At 42.8% G+C, this 24,539-nt stretch overlaps 1 pseudogene; it reads left to right on the top strand.

The window, feature by feature from the left end:
- The window catches only part of LOC141220274 (uncharacterized), a 71,136-nt pseudogene extending 46,642 nt beyond the window's left edge, over positions 1-24,494 (top strand).
- Positions 24,495-24,539: the final 45 nt, after the last annotated feature.

Below are 24,539 nucleotides of genomic sequence, written 5' to 3' on the forward strand. Positions count from 1 at the left end.
CATGTGCAAGTATGTCTACATTACCCCTATGGACGATCATATGTCCACAACAAAAAGCATCCGTGCAATAGAAGAATGAAGTGTCTGCATCTATAATGTGTATATTATGTATAATTACTATAAAAGAGGGAAAAACACAATTCAGTAAATGGATACAAGGTCTGAACGAAGCTTCATATCACTGGGGAATCTGGAGGCCAATTCCAGAATCCACAAGGCTTCTCGGGGGTGTACTTTTTATACCAATCTCCCCCCTTAGCTGGTCTGGTGACATATTCAATACCCACAACTGTAAAGTGATTAATTCCTATTGTGTTGTATGAGATGTTGTGATGCTGCAGATGTATTACGTGTTGTGGGGCCAAGAACGTCCCTAACGTGTCCCCCAATGCGGTGACGTAAGGGTCTGACCGTGCCCCCCACATATTGCAGCAGACAAGCTTCACATTGTATGGTGTCAATGACGTGTGGAGCTACAACTAATGAGATGTCGGATATTATAGGGTTTATTATGGTTAGTAGATGCAGACATTTTTGCTTTGTGCACAGACTTGCACAAACCACATTTATTTCTCCCACATTCAATGAAACCTTTGGTGTTTGTCATCCACGTGTCAGTTGTCTTTCTTGTTGCTGGATCCTTGTCAGTGTATAACATAGGTAAATGTTTTCTGGTAATATTCACTGTATTATAGGAATCTTCTCTGCAGCCAGTATTGAATGTATCTCTAGACTGATGGATGTTTCCTTCTTTGTGAGTTTTCGGTAATGTATGAAATATTGGACATTGTGGGTGATTTTCCTTTAATCGTTCTATTTGTTTGGCATTAAGTACAGCCGATACCAAACCCTCCTCCAAAAGACAATGTAAGGGGGTATTGTATGAATTAGTAGGATCTCCATCTAGAGTGCGGCATATATTAGTATCGTCACCCATGTTCATAACCTCCGGCTCATACAACCCACTATCCAGAGCTGTAATCGAGCCCCCTTTATCTGCAGCTCTAATGACTTTATTAGGGCTGTGCTCAGGGCTGTATCTGGCATTCATGCTGCCCTAGGCACTTTAAGTGGTCACGCCCCCTACTGGTAATTCATACTAAAAGTGCTCATACCCTTTAGGCCCCCTTCACACGTACCGAAGACACACACGTACACCCATTATAATCTATAGGCTACGCACATGTTCACACGGACCGGACATGTCCGTTTTTTGCCTGCAGCTCAGACGTCAGTACGTCCTGCACACAGATGACATAAAGTGTGACATCCGCACACACGTCTGTGTGACACGTGCCGGAAGAGAGCGCAGAATAGAAATGACAGATATTTAGGTGTTAGATGTGCAAAGATCGAGATAGATGATAGATATCCGTGAGATATATAATTAGTGCCCTGTGTGTGGAGTTTACTGTACTTGTGTTTAGCTAATAAATTAAAAAAGAGATGTGGAATCCTCCCTATTTTTGATAACCAGCAAAGGTAAAGCAGACAGCTGTGAGCGGATATTATCAGGGTGGGAAGGTCCTCGGTTACTGGGCCCTTCCCAGCCTAAAACTACCAGCCCTCAGCCGCCTCAGAAATGGCGCACCAATTCAGGTGCTTTGCACGGCTCTTCACGATTGCCCTGGTGCGGTGGCAATCGGGGTAATGGTGGTTAGGGTTGATGACAGCTGTGATTTGTCAAAAAACACAGCTGTCTTCAAGCCCTCAGGTTAGTAATGGAGAGGGAAAGGAAAGAGATCCCGGCACTCACCTGTAGTCAATCATTTATTCCACATCCACAAATCTGCAAAACGTTTCAGCTCCTCCAGAGCTTTTGTCAATTGTGGGCAATCACATAGAAATACAACATTTATATAGAAAAAAAACAAGGAAATGACATCACAATGAAATAAAAAATGAAGAAAACTACAAACATTCATATAATCATATTAGTCTCATTATATAAAATATACACTGCTCAAAAAAATAAAGGGAACACTTACACAACAGAATATAACTCCAAGTAAATCAAACTTCTGTGAAATCAAACTGTCCACTTAGGAAGCAACACTGATTGACAATCAATTTCACATGCTGTTGTGCAAATGGAATAGACAATAGATGGAAATTATTGGCAATTATCAAGACACCCTCAATAAAGGATTGGTTCTGCAGGTGTGGACCACAGACCATATCTCAGTACCAATGCTTTCTGGCTGATGTTTTGGTCACTTTTGAATATTGGTTGTACTTTCACACTCGTGGTAGCATGAGACGGACTCTACAACCCACAGAAGTTGCTCAGGTAGTGCAGCTCATCCAGGATGGCACATCAATGCGAGCTGTGGCAAGAAGATTTGCTGTGTCTGTCAGCGTAGTGTCCAGAGGCTGGAGGCGGTACCAGGAGACAGGCCAGTACACCAGGAAATGTGGGGGGCCATAGGAGGGCAACAACCCAGCAGCAGGACCGCTACCTCCACCTTTGTGCAAGGAGGAGCACTGCCAGAGCCCTGCAAAATGACCTCCAGAAGGCCACAAATGTGCATGTGGCTGCACAAACGGTTATAAACCGACTCCATGAGGGTGGTATGAGGGCCCGACGTCCACAGATGGGAGTTGTGCTCACAGCCCAACACCGTGCAGGGCGCTTGGCATTTGCCACAGAACACCAGGATTGGCAAAGTCGCCACTGGCGCCCTGTGCTCTTCACAGATGAAAGCAGGTTCACACTGAGCACATGTGACAGACGTGACAGAGTCTGGAAACGCCGTGGAGAGCGATCTGCTGCCTGCAACATCCTTCAGCATGACCGGTTTGGCAGTGGGTCAGTAATGGTGTGGGGTGGCATTTCTTTGGAGGGGCGCACAGCCCTCCATGTGCTCACCAGAGGTAGCCTGACTCCCATTAGGTACCAAGATGAGATCCTCAGACCCCTTGTAAGACCATATGCTGGTGTGGTTGGCCCTGGGTTCCTCCTAATGCAGGACAATGCCAGACCTCATGTGGCTGGAATGTGTCAGCAGTTCCTGCAAGATGAAGGCATTGAAGCTATGGACTGGCCGCCCGTTCCCCCAGACCTGAATCCGATTGAGCACATCTGGGACATCATGTCTCGCTCCATCCACCGTTGTCACGTTGCACCACAGACTGTCCAGGAGTTGGCGGATGCTTTAGTCCAGGTCTGGGAGGAGATCCCACAGGAGACCATCCATAACCTCATCAGGAGCATGCCCAGGCGTTGTAGTGAGGTCATACAGGCACGTGGAGGCCACACACAATACTCAGCCTCATCAGGAGCATGCCCAGGCGTTGTAGGGAGGTCATACAGGCACGTGGAGGCCACACACAATACTGAGCCTCATCAGGAGCATGCCCAGGCGTTGTAGGGAGGTCATACAGGAACGTGGAGGCCACACACAATACTGAGCCTCATTTTGACTTGTTTTAAGGACATTACATCAAAGTTGGATCAGCCTGTAGTGTGTTTTTCCACTTTGTACAGAACAAAGTATTCAATGAGAATATTTCATTCATTCAGATCTAGGATGGGTTATTTCAGTGTTCCCTTTATTTTTTTGAGCAGTGTATATACACAAAGATGAAAAAACGTCCATAACAAAGTATAATAACTATCAAATAAAATATTTTATTTTACACCAATACACATTGCCACAAATATATATATAGGCGTACATACAGTGCTGGCCAAAAGTACTCAGTTTCTTCCTGAAAATGATTGCAATCACAAATTCTTTGGTCTTATTCTCTTCATTTAATTTGCTTGCAAGGAAAAAACACAAAAGAGAATGAAGAAAAAATCAAATCATTGATCATTTCACACAAAACTCCAAAAAAGGGCCGGACAAAAGTATTGACACCCTCAGCCTAATACTTGGTTGCACAACCTTTAGTCAAAATAACTGCGAACAACCGCTTCCGGTAACCATCAATGAGTTTCTTATAATACTTTCAAAGTTTTCCCAATTTTTCGGACTGACTGACCTTCATTTCTTAAAGTAATGATGGCCACTCGTTTTTCTTTACTTAGCTGCTTTTTTCTTGCCATAATACAAATTTTAACAGTCTATTCAGTAGGACTATCAGCTGTGTATCCACCAGACTTCTGCACAACATAACTGATGGACCTAACCCCATTTATAAGGCGAGAAATCCCACTTATTAAACCTGACAGGGCACACCTGTGAAGTGAAAACCATTTCTGGTGACTACCTCTTGAAGCTCATCAAGAGAATGCCAAGAGTGTGCAAAGCAGTCATCAAAGCAAAAGGTGGCTACTTTGAAGAACCTAGAATATAAGACATATTTTCAGTTGTTTCACACTTTTTTGTTAAGTATATAATTCCACATGTGGTAATTCATAGTTTTGATGCCTTCAGTGTGAATGTACAATTTTCATAGTCATGAAAATACAGAAAAATCTTTAAATGAGAAGGTGTGTCCAAACTTTTGGTCTGTACTATATGTATATATTTTATTATTTGGCAAAATAATGTATGTGTGTGTGTAAATAAATAAATATATATATATATTTTATACAAAAACATTTGTTCTAATTTTGGGAGACAAAGCAAAATTAATGGGGACTTCAATCTGAGATCCTGGTGTGGTGGTAATAATAATTGTAAGTCTCCCTTAAAGGGATGTTTGTTCAGAAGAATATGTATTATGGAGCTTTTCTGTGGAGTCTGACCAGACAATCTCTCCTTGGCTCCCCGTGTGCATCAGTAAGCGCCCATGACCCCGATGCCGGCTCTCTAGTTGTCCTTTCTACACATTGATAGGCACCAACCTCTGTGTACCGGATGCTCCCCACAACACCGTCCTTCCGGGTTCTGTGACTTCGTACGTTAGTCGTACATGTGCCCTTTTTTCCTCCTTTAGAGACAAGCGCAGAACTTGCTGCTTATTTTAGTGTTTATACCGAGGCGGATGTTGAGATTTATCTCTATTTAAAGAAGAAGAAAGACACGGTAACCCGTCTTTTAATAGATCAGGTTCTCTCCTCTGAGTGATCCCAGAGGATCCTGTCCAGGAGGGAGGCCGTGTCCTCATGGTGACATCATGAGCTCTCAAAAATACAATCACTGGTAAATGGTCACCGTCCTTCCCCCAATCTCCATACAGTGAATTAGGAGAGAAGAAACCGATGGATGGAAATGTGGAGCTTTCTCCAGCTCCTCTGTGGTTCCATCCCTGGTGGAGACGAGACTTGGAGAAGTTGTTTCTTAGTACGGCTCCTCCATCTGACTGACGAGGGTCTTCTCTGTCCCTCTCCTCAGGGTCCTCATCCTCCGAGTGCAGAGCAGAGAGCATTAGGCTTTGGCCTCGCTGATTATCACTTCATACTTGAGGCCCACAATGTGCTGGGTCCTCGGTACCGGGGGTGAGGACCACAACAATGTAATTTATTCCCTGATACATAAACATAGAATTACCTTTTCTGAGAGACGAGTCTTATATATAGACAGATACACGGCAGGTCATGTATTCAGTCTGTGTGTCTCCACAGATGGATCCAGGAGGAGAAATCCACCAGAGAGATGTCCCCGTCCTCTGTATCCCCAGGACTGTCCAGAGGAGAATCACAACATCCCGGAGGATCATCAGGTAGATGACACTGAAGTCCCCACAACATCTGACCATAAAGTGATGGGACCTGAGCTCATCTTACAATGTTCTTTTTAGGGTGAAGATCTGATTGATATTAAGGTTGAGGTTATACATGGAGAGCAAGAGGCGACCGCAATATGGGCCGATCAGGGTGAGGAGGGGAGACTGTCATGTCGGTTCTGTGGTCATCTACTACTACTCCCATCATCTCATGATCACATGACACAATCTACAGTGGCATGTAAAAGTTTGGGCACCCCTGGTCAAAATTCCTGTTATTGTTGCACAGTTAAGCAAGTTGAAGATGAAATGATCTCTAAAAGACCTAAAGTTAAAGATGACACATTTCCTTTGTATTATCCTTGGACATTTGTGTGCTCAGATAACTTTGACCAATGATTCGGACCTTACTTAGCCTGTTAGGGTTAGGGCTCGTTCACTATGATCGTTAGGAAAGGCCAGCGTTATAAAAACACAGCCTACTCTAACAATGTGCCAAAAAACAGCAGCCATGGCTTCTTCTAATCCGCTGTCTAGCACTCTGAAAATGGTGGAGGCCCACAAAGCAGGAGAAGGCTATGAGCAAAGCGTTTTCAAGTTGCCCTTTCCTCGGTTCAAAATGTAATAAAGAAATGGCAGTTAACAGAAACAGTGGAGGTCAAGATAAGGTCTGGAAGACCAAATTAATTTTCAGTAGGATTGCTAGAGAGGCAAATCAGAACCCACGCCTGACTGCAAAAGACCTTCAGAAAGATTTAGCAGACTCTGGAGTTGTGGTACATTGTTGTACTCTTCAGAGACACCTGCACAAATATGGCCTTCATGGAAGAGTCATCAGAAGAAAACCTCTCCTGTGACCTCACCATGAAATTCAGCGTCAGAAGTATGCAAAAGTACATCTAAGAAGGTCTGATGCATTTTGGACACAAGTCTTGTGGACCGATGAGGTTAAAATAGAGCAATGATCAAAGTTGTGTGGAGAAAAAAGGGCACAGAATTTTAGGAAAATAACATGTCGCCAACCATTAAGCATGGTGGTGGATCAATCCTGCTTTGGGGTTGTGTTGCAGCCAATGGCACAGGGAACGGGTAGAGGGAAGAATGGATTCCAAGAAATTTCAGCAAATTCTTGATGCAAACATAACATCATCTGCAAAAAAGCTGGAGGTGAAAAGAGGATGGCAAATGATAATGATACTAAACACACGTCAAAAGGCGCAAGCTGAAGGTTTTACAATGGCCCTCATAGTCCCCTGATTTGAACATCATTGAAAATCTGTGGCTAGACCTCAAAATAGCAGAGGATGCAAGACGACCCAAGAATCTCACAGAACGGGAAGAATTCTCCAAAGAAGAATGAATGAAAATCCCTCAAACAAGAATTGAAAGACTATTGTCTGGCTACAAAAAGCATTTACAAGCTGTGATACTTTCAAAAGGGGGCGCTACTAGGTGCTAACCTTGCCGGGTGCCAAAACTTTTGCATTTGCCCATTTTCCCTTATTGAATTTTTTTTTAAATGTAAAAGATGAAAATATATATAGTTTATTATTTATTGTTTTGCCTAAAATACAAAGGAAATGTCATCTGTAACTTTAGGCCGTTTAGAGATTATTTCATCTTCAACTTAACTGTTCACAATAACAGTAATTTTGACCATTGGTGCCCAAACTTTTACATGTCACTGTATTCTGTCACTATGTGTTTCCTACAGATGGACTCATGGAAAGAAATCCACCAGAGAGATGTCCCCGTCCTCTGTATCCCCAGGACTGTCCAGAGGAGAATCACAACATCCCGGAGAGTCATCAGGTAGACGGTGCTGAGCCCTGTACCGGATCTGTATATGGGGGGACATTTCTGATCGAGGTCATAGATGTCACAGATTTTGGTGGTTTCTTGTATTGTGCTGATTGTTACATCTGATATATCAGGAGGAAGATCCAACTAAGAATAAAGTGAAGGACGAGACAGAAGAAGAAGCGATGACGAGGGGGGATCAGCCGTGTGTGAGCGACGTGAAGGAGGAGATTCCTGTAGATGTTTCCACAGGTGTGTAATAATGACCGGCGTGTGATGATGATGATGACTGGCGTATGACGATGATGATTGGCATGTGACTATGATTAGCGGCGTGTGATGATGATGACTGGCGTATGATGATGATGATTGGCATGTGACTATGATTAGTGGCGTGTGATGATGATGACTGGCGTATGACGATGATGATTGGCATGTGACTATGATTAGCGGCGTGTGATGATGATGACCGGCGTGTGATGATGATGACTGGCGTATGATGATGATGATTGGCATGTGACTATGATTAGCGGCGTGTGATGATGATGACTGGCGTATGACGATGATGATTGGCATGTGACTATGATTAGCGGCGTGTGATGATGATGACTGGCATATGACGATGATGATTGGCATGTGACTATGATTAGTGACGTGTGATGATGATGACTGGCGTATGACGATGATGATTGGCATGTGACTATGATTAGCGGTGTGTGATGATGATGACTGGCGTATGACGATGATGATTGGCATGTGACTATGATTAGTGACGTGTGATGATGATGACTGGCGTATGACGATGATGGTTGGCATGTGACTATGATTAGCGGCGTGTGATGATGATGACTGGCGTATGACGATGATGATTGGCATGTGACTATGATTAGTGGCGTGTGATGATGATGACTGGCGTATGACGATGATGATTGGCATGTGACTATGATTAGCGGCGTGTGATGATGATGACTGGCGTATGACGATGATGATTGGCATGTGACTATGATTAGCGGCGTGTGATGATGATGACTGGCGTATGATGATGATGATTGGCATGTGACTATGATTAGCGGCGTGTGATGATGATGACTGGCGTATGACGATGATGATTGGCATGTGACTATGATTAGCGGCGCCTGATGATGACCGGTGTGTGATATTGTATGAAGTCTCCGGTGCAGTGAAGCTTTATCCGCCGTCCACATCACAGCAGAAGCGTCCGGTGATGGCGCGGCTGCTCCTGTACAGAGTCCGGTTGCGCACCGATGAATAACTGGGCCGCATTCACACCTCGTCTTAATGATTTAATAAGCACATTTTTAATTTTCCTAATTGTGTTTTTTAATATTACTTCCATCTTTTATTTTCGTATTATTCTTACACAAGTCTCATGCTGCCATATAAATGACTGAGCTTGCGATTCGGACAGAACCCCGGGGGAAGATTCCGTATAATGAGGCGCTGTGGACGCCGTCTGGCCTATGATCCAGTGATGTCCATCTTTTTCAGCGTGCATAAAAGCGCAGTCGACCAGAGGCTAGACGGAGTCCGGTGTAACTCTGCTGCCTCATTATACTGAATGGATCCCTCGGGGGTGTCATCTGAATCATGTATTTTGTAGATTTAGATGGAAACCCCGATATACAGTGGGTGCGGAAAGTATTCAGACCCCTTTAAATTTTTCACTCTTTGTTTCATTGCAGCTATTCGGTAAGTTCTAAAAAGTTCATTTTTTTCTCATTATAGTACACTCTGCACCCCATCTTGACTGAAAAAAAAACAGAAATGCAGACATTTTTGCAAATTTATTGAAAAAGAAAAACTGAAATATCACATGGTCATAATTATTCAGACCCTTTGCTCAGTATTGAGTAGAAGCCCCTTTTGAGCTAGTACAGCCATGAGTCTTCTTGGGAATGATGCAACAAGTTTTTCACACCTGGATTTGGGGATCCTCTGCCATTCTTCCTTGCAGATCCTCTCCAGTTCCGTCAGGTTGGATGGTGAACGTTGGTGGACAGACATTTTCAGGTCTCTCCAGAGATGCTCAATTGGGTTTAGGTCACGGCTCTGGCTGGGCCAGTCAAGAATGGCCACAGAGTTGTTCTGAAGCCACTCCTTTGTCATTTTAGCTGTGTGCTTATGGTCACTGTCTTGTTGGAAGGTGAACCTTCGGCCAAGTCTGGGATCCAGAGCACTCTAGAAGAGGTTTTCATCCAGGATATCTCTGTACTTGGCTGCATTCATGTTTCCTTCAATTGCAACCAGTCATCCTGTCCCTGCAGCTGAAAAATACCCCCATAGCATGATGCTGCCTCCACCATGTTTCACTGTAGGGATTGTATTGGGCAGGTCAAGAGCAGTGCCTGGTTTTCTCCACACATACCGCTTAGAATTATCACCAAAAAGTTCTATCTTCGTCTCATGAGACCAGAGAATCTTATTTCTCATAGTCTGGGAGTCCTTCATGTGTTTTGAGCAAACTCTATGCAGGCTTTCATATGTCTTGCACTGAGGAGAGGCTTCCATCTGGCCACTCTGCGATAAAGGCCCGACTGGTGTCAGGCTGCAGTGATCGTTGACTTTGTGGAACTTTCTCCCATCTCCCTACTGCATCTCTGGAGCTCAGCCACAGTGATCTTGGGGTTTTTCTTTACCTCTCCTACCAAGGCTCTTCTCCCACGATTGCTCAGTTTGGCTGGACGGCCAGGTCTAGGAAGACTTCTGGTGGTCCCAAACTTCTTCCATTTAAGGATTATGGAGGCCATTGTGCTCTTAGGAACCTTGAGTAATGCAGAAATACTTTTGGAACCTTGGCCAGATCTGTGCCTTGCCACAATTCTGTCTCTGAGCTCCTTGGGCAGTTCCTTTGAGCTCATGATTCTCATTTGGTCTGACATGCACTGTGAGCCGTGAGGTCTTATATAGACAGGTGTGTGCCTTTCCAAATCAAGTCCTATCAGTTTAATTAAACACAGCTGGACTCCAATGAAGGAGTAGAACCATCTCAAGGAGGATCACAAGGAAATGGACAGCATGTGACTTAAATATGAGTGTCTGAGCAAAGGGTCTGAATACTTATGACCATGTGACATTTCAGTTTTTCTTTTTTAATAAATTTGCAAAATTGTCTGCATTTCTGCTTTTTTTCAGTCAAGATGGGGTGCAGAGTGTACTATAATGAGAAAAATAAATGAACTTTTTAGAATTTACCAAATGGCTGCAATGAAACAAAGAGTAAAAAATTTAAAGGGGTCTGAATACTTCCCGTACCCACTGTAAGTGTTCAGCGTACAGCAGAGGATAAATATGCTCCAAAATGTTCTGTACCCCAAAATGCCACCATTAAGAGCTTCTACTCAACCCACAAAAAACAAGTCCCCACTCAGGTTCATCATCTGTAAACAGTAATATAGGGGGTGTCCATATTACTGGTAGCGCAAAGGCTCTGGAAAAGTGACTTGGCTCCCACTTAAAGAAATCCAGTGACATCTGCGCTCCCAAATCCAAATGCCCCCTCCTCCTGAGCCCCACAGTGTGCAGTTACCATCCACATGTTTGGCATTACTGTAGCGAGGAGAGACAATTTATTTCTCCAGAAAGCACTAGCTGGGAATCATGTACTGGGCGCTACAACGTAAGGGCACTACAATGTACCGGACACTACAATGTACTGGCCACTATAAGGGAATATTTGCATTTTCACTTCACAACATCCATTACTGCTCGTTTCTGGAAAGCACCCATGGAGTCAAATTCATCACTACACCTGTAGATACATTTCCATAGGGGTGTAATTTCCAAACTGGTGTCACTTGAGGGGGGATTCTGCTCTTCTGCCACTTAGGGGCTCTGTATATGGAGTCTGCAAACTGTTCTACTAAAGTTTGTTCTCCAAGAGTCAAATAGCGCTCCGTCCCTCCCGAGTCTCGCCATGTGGCTAAGCAGTACAGTACAGCCACATATGGGGTATCGCCCCGTTCAGCAGAAATTGTATAAAATTATGTGGTCATTTTTACCCATTTTCCCTTGTGAAAATGTAAAATCTGGGGATAAAATAACATTATAGTGGTAAAAATGTAATTTTTTTTTTTTTCACCGTTCAATTGTATAACATTTTGTGAATCACAATTACCTTGCATTCATTGGGAAAGTGCGCGGTGGATGCTGGGTGTGACGCGCGGGGAAACCCCACCCACAGCCCGGCGTCCACCGCGGGGATCGCATCACCGAGTCACGCCTCACTTGACGTGACATCAGGGGAAGCAAGAGCCGGCTGAGGCCGGGGGTCGCGTGATGCCGGTGAGTGGCCAGCAATAGCGCCGCTCACAGGCAATAAAGACAAAGCTAGGTAATTAGAAAAAATCTTCTCTCAACGGGTTAATTACATTGGGGGAATTTTTAATAGTAGTGGACAACTTCTTTAATTGCGTGGACACTTTTCTATACTAAGGGCAAGATACGAAGAGAGAGTGAAATGGCACCGGAGGTACATTAAGGGAACCTGTCATCAGTAATTACCACTTAAATAACTATTTGCTGTCTAATCTCTGCCACCCCTGACTTGTGCCAATGTCACCAGTTTATAAGTGTCATTCACTTTACCCATCATTGTGTTAATGTTATGGCATGTAGTTGTCCTCCTGTCAGGACTCCTCCCCTAACCAGGGGAGGAGTCCTGAGGAGATAATTTGCATATTCCCACTGCATTTTGGGGTAAGTGAAGAGTCTCCGCGAGCTCAAAGAACACTGGATTTTGGCTGTTGGAGCTGAAAAGAGGACATCGGTAAACCAGGGGAGGAGTCCTGAGGAGATAATTTGCATATTCCCACTGCATTTTGGGGTAAGTGAAGAGTCTCCGCGAGCTCAAAGAACACTGGATTTTGGCTGTTGGAGCTGAAAAGAGGACATCGGTAAACCAGGGGAGGAGTCCTGAGGAGATAATTTGCATATTCCCACTGCATTTTGGGGTAAGTGAAGAGTCTCCGCGAGCTCAAAGAACACTGGATTTTGGCTGTTGGAGCTGAAAAGAGGACATCGGTAAACCAGGGGAGGAGTCCTGAGGAGATAATTTGCATATTCCCACTGCATTTTGGGGTAAGTGAAGAGTCTCCGCGAGCTCAAAGAATACTGGATTTTGGCTGTTGGAGCTGAAAAGAGGACATCGGTAAACCAGGGGAGGAGTCCTGAGGAGATAATTTGCATATTCCCACTGCATTTTGGGGTAAGTGAAGAGTCTCCGCGAGCTCAAAGAACACTGGATTTTGGCTGTTGGAGCTGAAAAGAGGACATCGGTAAACCAGGGGAGGAGTCCTGAGGAGATAATTTGCATATTCCCACTGCATTTTGGGGTAAGTGAAGTGTCTCCGCGAGCTCAAAGAACACTGGATTTTGGCTGTTGGAGCTGAAAAGAGGACATCGGTAAACCGCGCGTCTACCGGCGCGCGCATTTTGAAGCTTTTTTTTTAAGCCTTTTTCACTGTTTTCAGAACATTAACAATAAGAACATGGAAGAGTCCAGGAGCCATTTGGTGAGCTGCATATCCTGCTACATGTTCACAGACTTGCCAGTGGAAAAGCCAAACTTCACATGCCAGAAATGCAAGCTTGTGTCCCTGTTGGAGGAAAAGTTGCAAAATATAGAAGAGAGGTTAACTACGTTGAAAATCATTAAGGAAGGTGAAGAGTTCTTAGACAGAGCAGAATTATCTCTTCATGATTCAGAAAGAGAAGAAATTCGAACTGCACCTGACGAAACAGAGGAATGGAAGCATGTGACCCAGAGAAGCAGGAGGATCGAGAGGCAGTCAGCACCCATACTGCTCAGGAACCAGTACCAGGCTCTCACGCAGGAGAACCATGAAGAAATACAGCAAAATAAGACTTTGCCAGCAATGAATAACCTTGTAAGCCCTCAGAATCCTCCTGGATGGAGAAAGAAGAATGTTGTGAACAAAAAACGGAGAGTGGTGGTCATGGGGGATTCCCTGTTAAGAGGAACAGAGGCCGCTATCTGCAGACCAGACATAACCTCAAGAGAAATGTGCTGTCTTCCAGGAGCAAAAATTAAAGATGTGTCTGACAGGATATCAAGACTCTTCAGACCTACAGATCACTACCCATTCCTGCTAATACATGTGGGGACAAATGACACCGCAAGAAAGGACCTGGAAACCATCTGCAGTGACTTTGAAGACTTAGGCAAGAAAGTGAAAGAATTGGGAGCGCAAGTGGTCTTCTCATCCATCCTCCCAGTGGATGGCCATGGAACAATGAGGTGGAATAAGATTCTACAGGTGAACAACTGGCTACGTCGATGGTGCCGTCAACAAGGATTTGGATTTCTGGATCACGGGATGAATTACCTATACGATGGACTACTTGCTAGAGATGGGGTGCACCTTACGAAGACTGGAAAGCATGTATTTGGAAGTCGCCTTGCTACACTCATCAGAAGAGCTTTAAACTAGAACAATGTGGGAAGGGAAGCAAAAGGCCCGAAAAAGCCATACAGCTGACAAATACTATTGAGATCTCTGCTACTGGAAGTGGAAAGGAAGAACAAAGACAAAACAATTTAAATAATAAAAATATGGGAGGAAGAGAAACCAATCACAAACTAAAATGTTTTTATACAAATGCACAAAGCATGGGCAACAAACAAGGAGAATTGGAACTACTAATGCAGGAAAAGGAATATGATGTCATTGGAATCACTGAAACTTGGTGGAACGATACACATGATTGGAATAAAAGGCTAAAAGGATACAACTTATTTGCAAGAAACAGACTTGATAAATGAGGAGGAGGTGTTGCATTGTATGTTAGAAAAGCGTATATCTGCACAGAGATTGAAGCTTCAGAGACTGGGAGTTCTGTGGAAACTGTTTGGGTAAGAATACAAGGAGAGAACAACGGAAAGGACACCATTGTAGGCATTTACTACAGGCCACCTGGGCAAGCTGAAGATATGGATGAACTCTTTATGTATCAAATGACCAAGTTCTCCAAAAAATATGACGTAGTGGTCATGGGAGATTTCAACTATCCAGACATTTGTTGGGAATCTCTCTCAAGTAAAACTAACAGGTCAAGCAAATTCTTATCCTCTCTTGCTGACAACTTTATCTTCCAAAAGGTAGGGGAGAAAACAAGGGGATCTGCTACTTTGGATCTAATCCTTATAAACAGGGAGGAAATGGTTGAGGAGGTAAAGGTGGCTGGGACCCTAGGAGGCAGCGATCATGCTATTATAGAATTTTGGATAACTAGAGGAGGAAGACATGTGAAGACTCAAACTTCAAGGTTAGATTTTAGAAAGGCAGATTTTAAGAGACTCAGAAAGAGAATAGGAGGGATCCAATGGCTGGATGTCCTTAAGGACAAAAATGTCCAGGAAGGATGGGAAATTTTTAAAAATGAGATTCTCAAAGCACAATCGTTAACAATCCCGAAAAGTAGGAAGAATGGGAAGCATTTAAGGAAACCAGGATGGATGAACACAGAACTTAAACACATGCTAAAAAGAAAGAAAGAAATGTTTATGCATATAGCATTTATGCATACTTTATCGAAGTGCCCTGGCAGTTAGAAAATGGCATTGCTAATATTCATCTTTCTTCTCTTCTTACAGGTATATATTTTTCACTGCTTGTGTGATCTGTCCTGAAAACTGCATTATATCTCCATGCAATACTCTGCAGCCTATCAATTTCTGGTATATATTTTTCACTGCTTGTGTGATCTGTCCTGAAAACTGCATTATATCTCCATGCAATGCTCTGCAGCCTATCAATTTCTGGTATATATTTTTCACTGCTTGTGTGATCTGTCCTGAAAACTGCATTATATCTCCATGCAATGCTCTGCAGCCTATCAATTTCTGGTATATATTTTTCACTGCTTGTGTGATCTGTCCTGAAAACTGCATTATATCTCCATGCAATGCTCTGCAGCCTATCAATTTCTGGTATATATTTTTCACTGCTTGTGTGATCTGTCCTGAAAACTGCATTATATCTCCATGCAATGCTCTGCAGCCTATCAATTTCTGGTATATATTTTTCACTGCTTGTGTGATCTGTCCTGAAAACTGCATTATATCTCCATGCAATGCTCTGCAGCCTATCAATTTCTGGTATATATTTTTTCACTCCTCTAGCTTTTTTATTCCATGATACTTAAAGGTCATCACACTTACTTTAAGAGTTTATGATCCATGCCGAGTTTACTAGTCTGTTTTTTTTTTTTTTTTTTTCCCTGCACTTTATGGTCTCCTGTTGTCTTTTAAGCTAGTGATTGATTGTTAATGAGTTAAATCTGTGCAGATCTAAGCAGATACGTCCCTATATATTGAGACTTAGTTAAGGGGAGGCATTTATGCGGGGGCATTTATGCATATAGCATTTATGCATACTTTATCGAAGTGCCATAATTTAGCAAAGTGCCCTGGCAGTTAGAAAATGGCAGTTGGACAGGGCAGGAGACAGGTAAGACATGCAAGACAATTAAACAAACTTGCTTCCAGGTCATCTTTTTGGCAAACAGTATTCACCATTTGTATCTGTGCCATTTATACTCTGGTTGCTACAATCATCCACATTCACCGTTCACCCACAAATGCGGCACACTTCATCCATATTAATCCCTCACTCCTCTCTTCTCCTATGTACAGTTGTCATGCTCTCTTCACAATGTTATACCACGCAGATCCATTCATTCCCACCATACAACGCAGGAAACGCTCTCACAAATCACTCAATCATCTGCTCACTCTCTGTATCTTCCTTCTATTAGTCGCAGGTGATATTTCTCCCAACCCAGGACCCTCCAGTAATAATAACACTAACTCTTTCCCTGTTACATTCAGAAACCCTGCTAATCTCATTAATATTCCCTGCATATCTTCTGTCTCATTCAACTGTGCCCTTTGGAATGCACGCTCAGCTTGTAATAAACTCTCTTATATCCATGACTTTTTCCTCTCTAATTCCCTCAACCTTCTGGCTCTCACTGAAACCTGGATCCAGCAGTCGGACACCACCGCCGCTGCAGCTCTCTCCTATGGTGGCCTACATTTCTCTCATACCCCGCGACCTGACAACAGATCAGGTGGAGGTGTTGGTCTGCTTCTTTCAACAAAATGTACTTTTCAGGTTATCCCCCCTGTACCCTCCCTTATCTTCCCGTCCTTTGAGGCCCACACAGTCAGACTCTACCGGCCCTTCTCCCTGCGAGTGGTGGTTGTCTATCGCCCCCCAGGTCCCCCCCGTCAATTCCTGGATCACTTTGCTGCCTGGCTTACAAATTTTCTATCCTGCGACATCCCCACGATAATCATGGGAGACTTTAACATCCCAATTGGCGATCCTCTTTCCCCATCTGCCACGCATCTTTTATCATTAACCTCCTCCTTCGGCCTTTCACAGCTTGCTAATTCTCCTACACATGAGGACGGGAACACATTGGACCTGATCTTCTCCCGGCTTTGCTCAGTACATGACTTTACTAACTCTCCCCTTCCACTCTCTGACCATAATCTTCTTTCATTCTCTGTCAAGAACTGTGACTCTACTCAAGACACTCCCACCGTCCACACTTATAGAAATTTACGCGCCATTAACACCCAGAAATTTATAAAAAGGTTGCAATCATCATTGGCCCCAATCTCCTCCCTCTCATGTCCCGAATCTGCATTGAAGCATTATAACAAAATAATGCTATGCACCCTGGATGAAGCCGCACCTCCTACACAAAGAACAATTCGGCATAGACGGCGACAACCCTGGCACACGCCTCAAACACGTCTTCTCCAGAGGTACTCCAGGTGCGCTGAACGGCTGTGGAGAAAATCAAATCTGCCCGAAGATTTCCTCCACTATAAATTTATGCTGAAAACATATAACTCTGCCCTTCACCTCTCCAAACAAACCTACTTTAACAACCTCATCATCTCACTTTCCAATAATCCTAAACGACTCTTTGACACGTTTCATTCTCTCCTCAATCAAACAGCACAGGCCCCGACCACCGACCTCAGCGCTGACGATCTGGCTAACTATTTCAAAGAAAAAATTGACCATATCCGACAGGAAATTTTCTCCCAATCCCCAAATGTTATGCATGCTCCCCCCCGCCACATTGTATCTTGCTCATTTTCTGACTTCGAACCAGTCACGGAAGATGAAGTGATCAGGCTCCTTGCATCTTCTCGCCCTACCACCTGCACCAGCGACCCTATTCCCTCACATCTCCTTCAGTCCCTTGCTCCAGCTGTCACCTCTCACCTAACTAAAATTTTCAACCTTTCCCTCTCATCTGGTATCTTTCCCTCTTCTTTTAAACACGCCAGCATACAACCATTACTTAAAAAACCATCCCTCGACCAGAACTGCACGGCCAACTACAGACCTGTTTCCAATCTTCCCTTTATCTCTAAACTCCTGGAACGCCTGGTCCACTCCCGTCTAATCCGCTATCTCTCAGACAACTCTCTTCTTGACCCTTTACAATCTGGTTTCCGCTCTTTACATTCTACTGAAACTGCCCTCACTAAAGTCTCTAATGATCTACTAACAGCTAAATCTAATGGTCACTACTCCCTGCTGATTCTCCTGGATCTCTCTGCAGCATTTGACACTGTGGATCACCAGCTCCTCCTCACTATGCTCCGCACTATTGGCCTCAAGGACACGGTTCTCTCCTGGTTCTCCTCTTATCTCTCTGACCGCTCCTTCTCTGTGTCTTTTGCCGGCTCCTCCTCCTCCCTACTTCCTCTTACTGTCGGGGTTCCTCAAGGATCAGTCCTAGGCCCCCTTCTTTTCTCCTTATACACCGCTCCTATTGGACAAACAATCAGTAGATTCGGTTTTCAGTACCATCTCTATGCTGATGACACCCAATTATACACCTCTGCTCCGGACATCACCCCTGCATTACTACAAAAGACCAGTGATTGTCTTTCTGCTGTGTCTAACATTATGTCCTCCCTCTACCTAAAACTGAATCTGTCAAAAACTGAACTACTCGTCTTTCCTCCCTCCATTAATCTACCTGTGCCCGATATTGCCATCTCCGTTTGTGGCTCAACCATTACTCCCCAGCTACAAGCCCGCTGTCTTGGGGTCATTTTTGATTCAGATCTTTCTTTCACTCCTCACATCAAATCACTCGCTCGTTCATGTCATCTACACCTCAAAAACATCTCAAGAATCAGGACTTTTCTCACCTTTGACTCGGCAAAAACTCTTACTGTCGCTCTTATTCATTCTCGTCTTGACTATTGCAACGCTCTACTAATCGGTCTCCCTCTTACTAAACTCTCCCCTCTCCAATCCGTCCTGAACGCAGCAGCCAGGATCATATTCCTCGCCAACCGCTACTCAGATGCCTCTTCCCTGTGCCAGTCATTGCATTGGTTGCCCATCCAATATAGAGTTCGTTTTAAACTTATCACGCTTACCCACAAAGCGCTCCATGCTTCAGTACCCCCCTACATCTCCTCCCTTGTCTCAGTCTACCACCCTACACGTGCCCTCCGTTCTGCAAATGACTTGAAACTAAAATCCTCCATAATCCGAACTTCCCACTCCCGTCTCCAAGATTTCTCGCGTGCTGCGCCAATTCTCTGGAATGCACTACCCAGGACAGTTCGATTAATTCCCAATACCCACAGTTTCAAGCGAACCCTAAAAACACATTTCTTTAGACTGGCGTATCACCTAAACACACTCTGTCCATCCCAGCTTTCCCCCATATTAAAATCTTCTTCAACTTCGGGTTCAAACCAACCATGCACATAAAAGCCTCTGTCAGGACTGCACACATACTGGCTGGCGACCAGTCCATGTATTATTATTTATCCTATTCAGTATATCAAGGCTGCATTATACAATATATGTACTTTTTACCTTTTGTGTCTCCCCCACTTCCTCATAGACTGTAAGCTCGCGAGCAGGGCCCTCACTCCGTTCGATATGAGATATGCTTATTCTGTATTGTCTGTATAAGTCCCCCCTAAAATTTGTAAAGTGCTGCGGAATATGTTGGCGCTATAAAAATAAACTATTATTATTATTATTATTATTATTTATTAAATGGAAAGAGGGAGGCATATCTAAAGAAGATTATAATGCAGTCTGCAGTTCCTGCAGGGCACGTATCAGGGTAGCTAAAGCTGACAATGAATTAAGGCTTGCAAGAGATGTCAAAAGCAATAAAAAAGGATTTTGGGGGTATGTCAAAAGTAAAAGAAAAGTCAAAGATGCTATACGATTTTTACAGGATGAAAATGGAGAAATGGTAAGAGAGGATGTTGAGAAGGCCGAACTTTTTAATTCCTATTTTGCATCTGTTTTCTCTCAGAAAGAAAATGTAACATCAACTGATCTTCACTGTCCTTTTAAAGGAATAGAGGAATCCAAGTTATCTGTAAACAGAAAGATTGTGAGGGAATATTTAGCTAACATAAATGAGTTCAAGTCTCCAGGTCCAGATGAATTACACCCCAGAGTACTGAAGGAGATCGTAGAAGAAATTTTAGAACCACTCTCCATAATCTTTGAAAATTCTTGGAGAACAGGAGAAGTCCCAGAAGACTGGAGAAGAGCAAATGTTGTTCCTATCTTCAAAAAGGGGAAGAAGGTGGACCCAGGGAACTATAGGCCGGTGAGTCTGACTTCTATACCAGGAAAGATCTTTGAACAAATTATTAAACAACATGTATGTAAGTACATGGATAAGAATGAAGTGATTAACCAGAGTCAGCATGGGTTTGTAACTAACAAGTCATGTCAGACTAACTTAATTTCCTTCTATGACAGAATCACTGACTGGGTGGATCAGGGAAATGCTGTAGATATAGTATATCTTGACTTCAGCAAAGCATTTGACAAAGTATCTCACACCATCCTTATTGAAAAAATGACCAAGTATGCAATGGACCAGGCAACTGTTGGGTGGATTCATAACTGGCTTAGTGATCGGACTCAAAGGGTGGTTGTAAATGGCTTCACATCCAGCTGGATGAATGTCTCAAGTGGGGTACCACAGGGCTCCGTCCTGGGACCTGTATTGTTCAACATCTTTATCAATGATTTAGATGAAGGAATTGAGGGTAAACTGATTAAATTTGCTGATGACACAAAGCTAGGAGGGATAGCTAATACTAGAGAAGAGAGAGAGAGGATTCAAAAAGACCTAAATAAACTGGAGCAGTGGGCAGCAACCAACAGAATGGTTTTTAACAGGGAAAAATGCAAAGTACTACATCTGGGCAATAAAAATGGAAAAAGCATATACAGAATGGGAGGAATAGAGCTAAGCAACAGTACATGTGAAAAAGACTTAGGTATACTAATAGATCATAGACTGAACATGAGTCAACAGTGTGATGCAGCAGCAAAAAAGGCAAATACAATTCTGGGATGTATTAACAGAAGCATACAGTCTAGATCACGTGAAGTCATTATCGGTCTTTACTCCTCTTTGGTCAGACCTCATCTGGAATACTGTGTACAGTTTTGGGCACCACATTTTAAAAAAGACATAGACAAACTGGAGCAAGTTCAGAGAAGAGCGACCAGAATGGTGACTGGTCTGCAAACCATGTCCTATGAGGAACGGTTGCAGGATTTGGGAATGTTTAGCTTGCAAAAAAGAAGACTGAGAGGAGACTTAATAGCTGTCTACAAATATGTCAAGGGCTGTCACATTGTAGAAGGATCATCTTTATTCTCATTTGCACAAGGAAAGACTAGAAGCAATGGGATGAAACTAAATGGGAGGAGACACAGATTAGATATTAGAAAAAACTTTTTGACAGTTAGGGTGATTAATGAGTGGAACAGGCTGCCACGAGAGGTGGTGAGTTCCCCTTCAATGGACGTCTTCAAACAGAGGCTGGACAGACATCTGTCTGAGATGATCTAGTGAATCCTGCTTTGAGCAGGGGGTTGGACCAGATGACCGAGGAGGTCCCTTCCAACTCTACCATTCTATGATTCTATGATTCCTTATTACCGGTACTTTCACTGACGAGGGTCTTCATTGTGAGATCCAGAAAATACATTCAGAAATCTCTTTTTTGTTGAAGAAAAAACTCACATCTAATTTATCTTTCATCCTGATAGGAAATCCTTGTGAGAATAACGGTTCATCACTAAACTGTAAAAAAGAAGATATCATGAAGCACTCTAATGGAGGAAACCTCATCACCCTTCATGGACCTCCTGGACTTCACAGCACTTCACTTTCTTATAATCCTCCTAATCATGAGGAATCATCTCCTGAGCAATCTCACATTATTACCAAAAGTCCAGGTGGCAAAGTGGATTCAAGATTTCAGTGTGACAAGAAATTTACAAAAAGCTCAGATTTTTTAACACACAGAAAACACAAAGGTAAAAAGCCATACTCCTGTTCAGAATGTGGGAAATTCTTTACATATAAATCACAATTTGTTATACATGAGAGAATTCATACAGGAGAGAAGCCATTTTCATGTTCGGAATGTGGGAAGTCCTTTAAACATAAAGGGGATCTTATTACACATCAGAGAATTCACACAGGAGAGAAACCATATTCATGTTCGGAATGTGGGAAATGTTTTGGAAGTAAATCAGAGCTTGTTAAACATCAAAGAATTCACACAGGAGAAAAGCCATTTTCATGTTCGGAATGTGGGAAGTCCTTCAAACAGAAAGGGGATCTTATTAGACATCAGAGAATTCATACAAGAGAGAAGACATTTTCATGTTCGGAATGTGGGAAATGTTTTGGAAGTAAATCAGACCTTGTTAAACATCAAAGAATTCACACAGGAAAAAAGCCGTATTCATGTTCAAAATGTGGAAAGTCCTTCACAGGTAAAGGGAGTCTTATTAGACATGAGAGAATTCACACAGGAGAGAAGCCATATTCATGTTCAGAATGTGGGAAATGCTTTACAGATAAAAGGGCTCTTATTAGACATCAGAAAACTCACACAGGAGAGAAGCCATATTCCTGTTCAGAATGTGGGAAATGCTTTACATTTCAAGGGAGTCTTATTACACATCAGAAAATTCACACAGGAGAGAAGCCATATTCATGTTCAGAATGTGGGAAGTCCTTTACAGATAAAGGGAATCTTATTCCACATCAGCGAATTCACACAGGAGAGAAGCCATATTCATGTTCAGAATGTGGGAAGTGTTTTAGTTATAAATCAGATCTTGTTAAACATCACAGAATTCACACAGGAGAAAAGCCATATTCATGTCCAGAATGTGGGAAATGCTTTACAGAGAAATCAACACTTGTGATACACGAGAAAATTCACACAGGAGAGCAGCCGTATTCATGTTCAGAATGCGGGAAATCTTTTATGCTTAAATCAAATCTTTCTGCTCATAAGAGAATTCATACAGGAGAAAAGCCATTTTCTTGTTCAGAATGTGCGAAATGTTTTAAAAGTAAATCAGAGCTTGTTATACATCAAAGAATTCACACCGGGGAGACACCGTTTTCATGTTTACAATGTGGAAAATGCTTTACAGCTAAATCAGATCTTGTTAGACATCAGAGAACTCACACAGGAGAAAAGCCGTATTCATGTTCAGAATGTGGGAAATGCTTTACAGATAAAAGGAGTCTTATTCCACATCAGCGAATTCACACAGGAGAGAAGCCATATTCGTGTTCAGAATGTGGGAAATGCTTTACAAATAAAGGGAATCTTATTAGACATCAGAGAAATCACACAGGAGAAAAAAACATTTTCATGTTCACTATGTGAGAAGTCCTTCAGAAATAAAGGGCATCTTAGTAGACATCAGAGCATTCATACTGGAAAGTCACCATATTCATGCTCAGAATGTGGGAAGTGTTTTAGTTATAAATCAGATCTTGTTAAATATCACAGAATTCACACAGGAGAACAACCGTATTCATGTTCAGAATGTGGGAAGTCTTTTATGCGTAAATCAATTCTTGCTGCACATAACAGAATTCATACAGGAGAAAAGCCATTTTCTTGTTCAGAATGTGGGAAATGTTTTATATATAAATTGGATCTTGTTAAACATCACAGAATTCACACAGGAGAAAAGCCGTATACATGTTCATTCTGTGAGAAATGCTTTCTAAAAAAAATGTATCTTGTGCAGCATGAGAGAAGTCACACAGGAGAGAAGCCGTATTCATGTTCAGAATGTGGGAAATCTTTTATACATAAATCGCACCTTGTAAAACATGAGAGAAGTCATACGGGAAAGAAAGTGTAATTATGTTCACTGTGTTTTATAAAGTTTAATAAACATTGTTCAGCATAAATGAGTACACCCCCTTTGATGAGTAAGATTTTATTTAATAGCTCACTGAACACAAGATCAATTTCTACAATTTTGCCAACACTGAATTTCATAGAACATTTTTTTGTAATCAAAACATGAAAGTAAGGGTAATAATATAACTCTCATTACAAAATCTTCAGTTTTACTCAAATTAGTTGATGCAAAAATGAGTACACCCCACATCAAAGGCTACTACATCTATTATTTTGTATGGCCTCCATAATTTTAAAAGACGTCCCCAAGTTTTCTAGGCCTGGAATGAACAAGTTAGTGACAATACAACATCTATCTTTTATCTCTTTTTCGATAACGAGCTCTTAGAGCCTGGATGCTGGATGGAGCGATGACAACTTGTCTCTTCAGAATTCCCCATAGGTGTTTGGTTGGGTTCAGATCAGGAGACACTTGGCCACTGAATCACTGTCACCCTGTTCTTCAGAAATGCAGCAGTGGCCTACCAAGGGAACAGAGTGATGGCAGCATCTTCTCTGTCACTATAGAGCAGAACATCTGTGAATTCAAGATACCATCAATGACCTGTAGCTCCTCATGCAGCCGCACATAAGGACACGGCCACCACCAGGTCTCACTGTAGACACCATGCGTTCTCATTGTATTCCTCACCTCTTCAATGTTATAAAGTTTTGAAGCCATCAGTTCCAAAAAACCCTTTATCTTGGTCTGATCACTCCAGAGTATAAAGTCCCAGGAGGCTTCATATGTTTCCGCATGTGTCCTGGCAGATTGTAGGGCGGCTTTTTTGTGTATGGGATTTAGGAGAGGCTTTCTATG

Source organism: Phyllobates terribilis, unplaced genomic scaffold (assembly GCF_046119375.1).
Source record: "Phyllobates terribilis strain yellow unplaced genomic scaffold, ASM4611937v1 Scaffold_279__1_contigs__length_2497574, whole genome shotgun sequence".
In the NCBI taxonomy this organism is placed as follows: Eukaryota; Metazoa; Chordata; class Amphibia; order Anura; family Dendrobatidae; genus Phyllobates; species Phyllobates terribilis.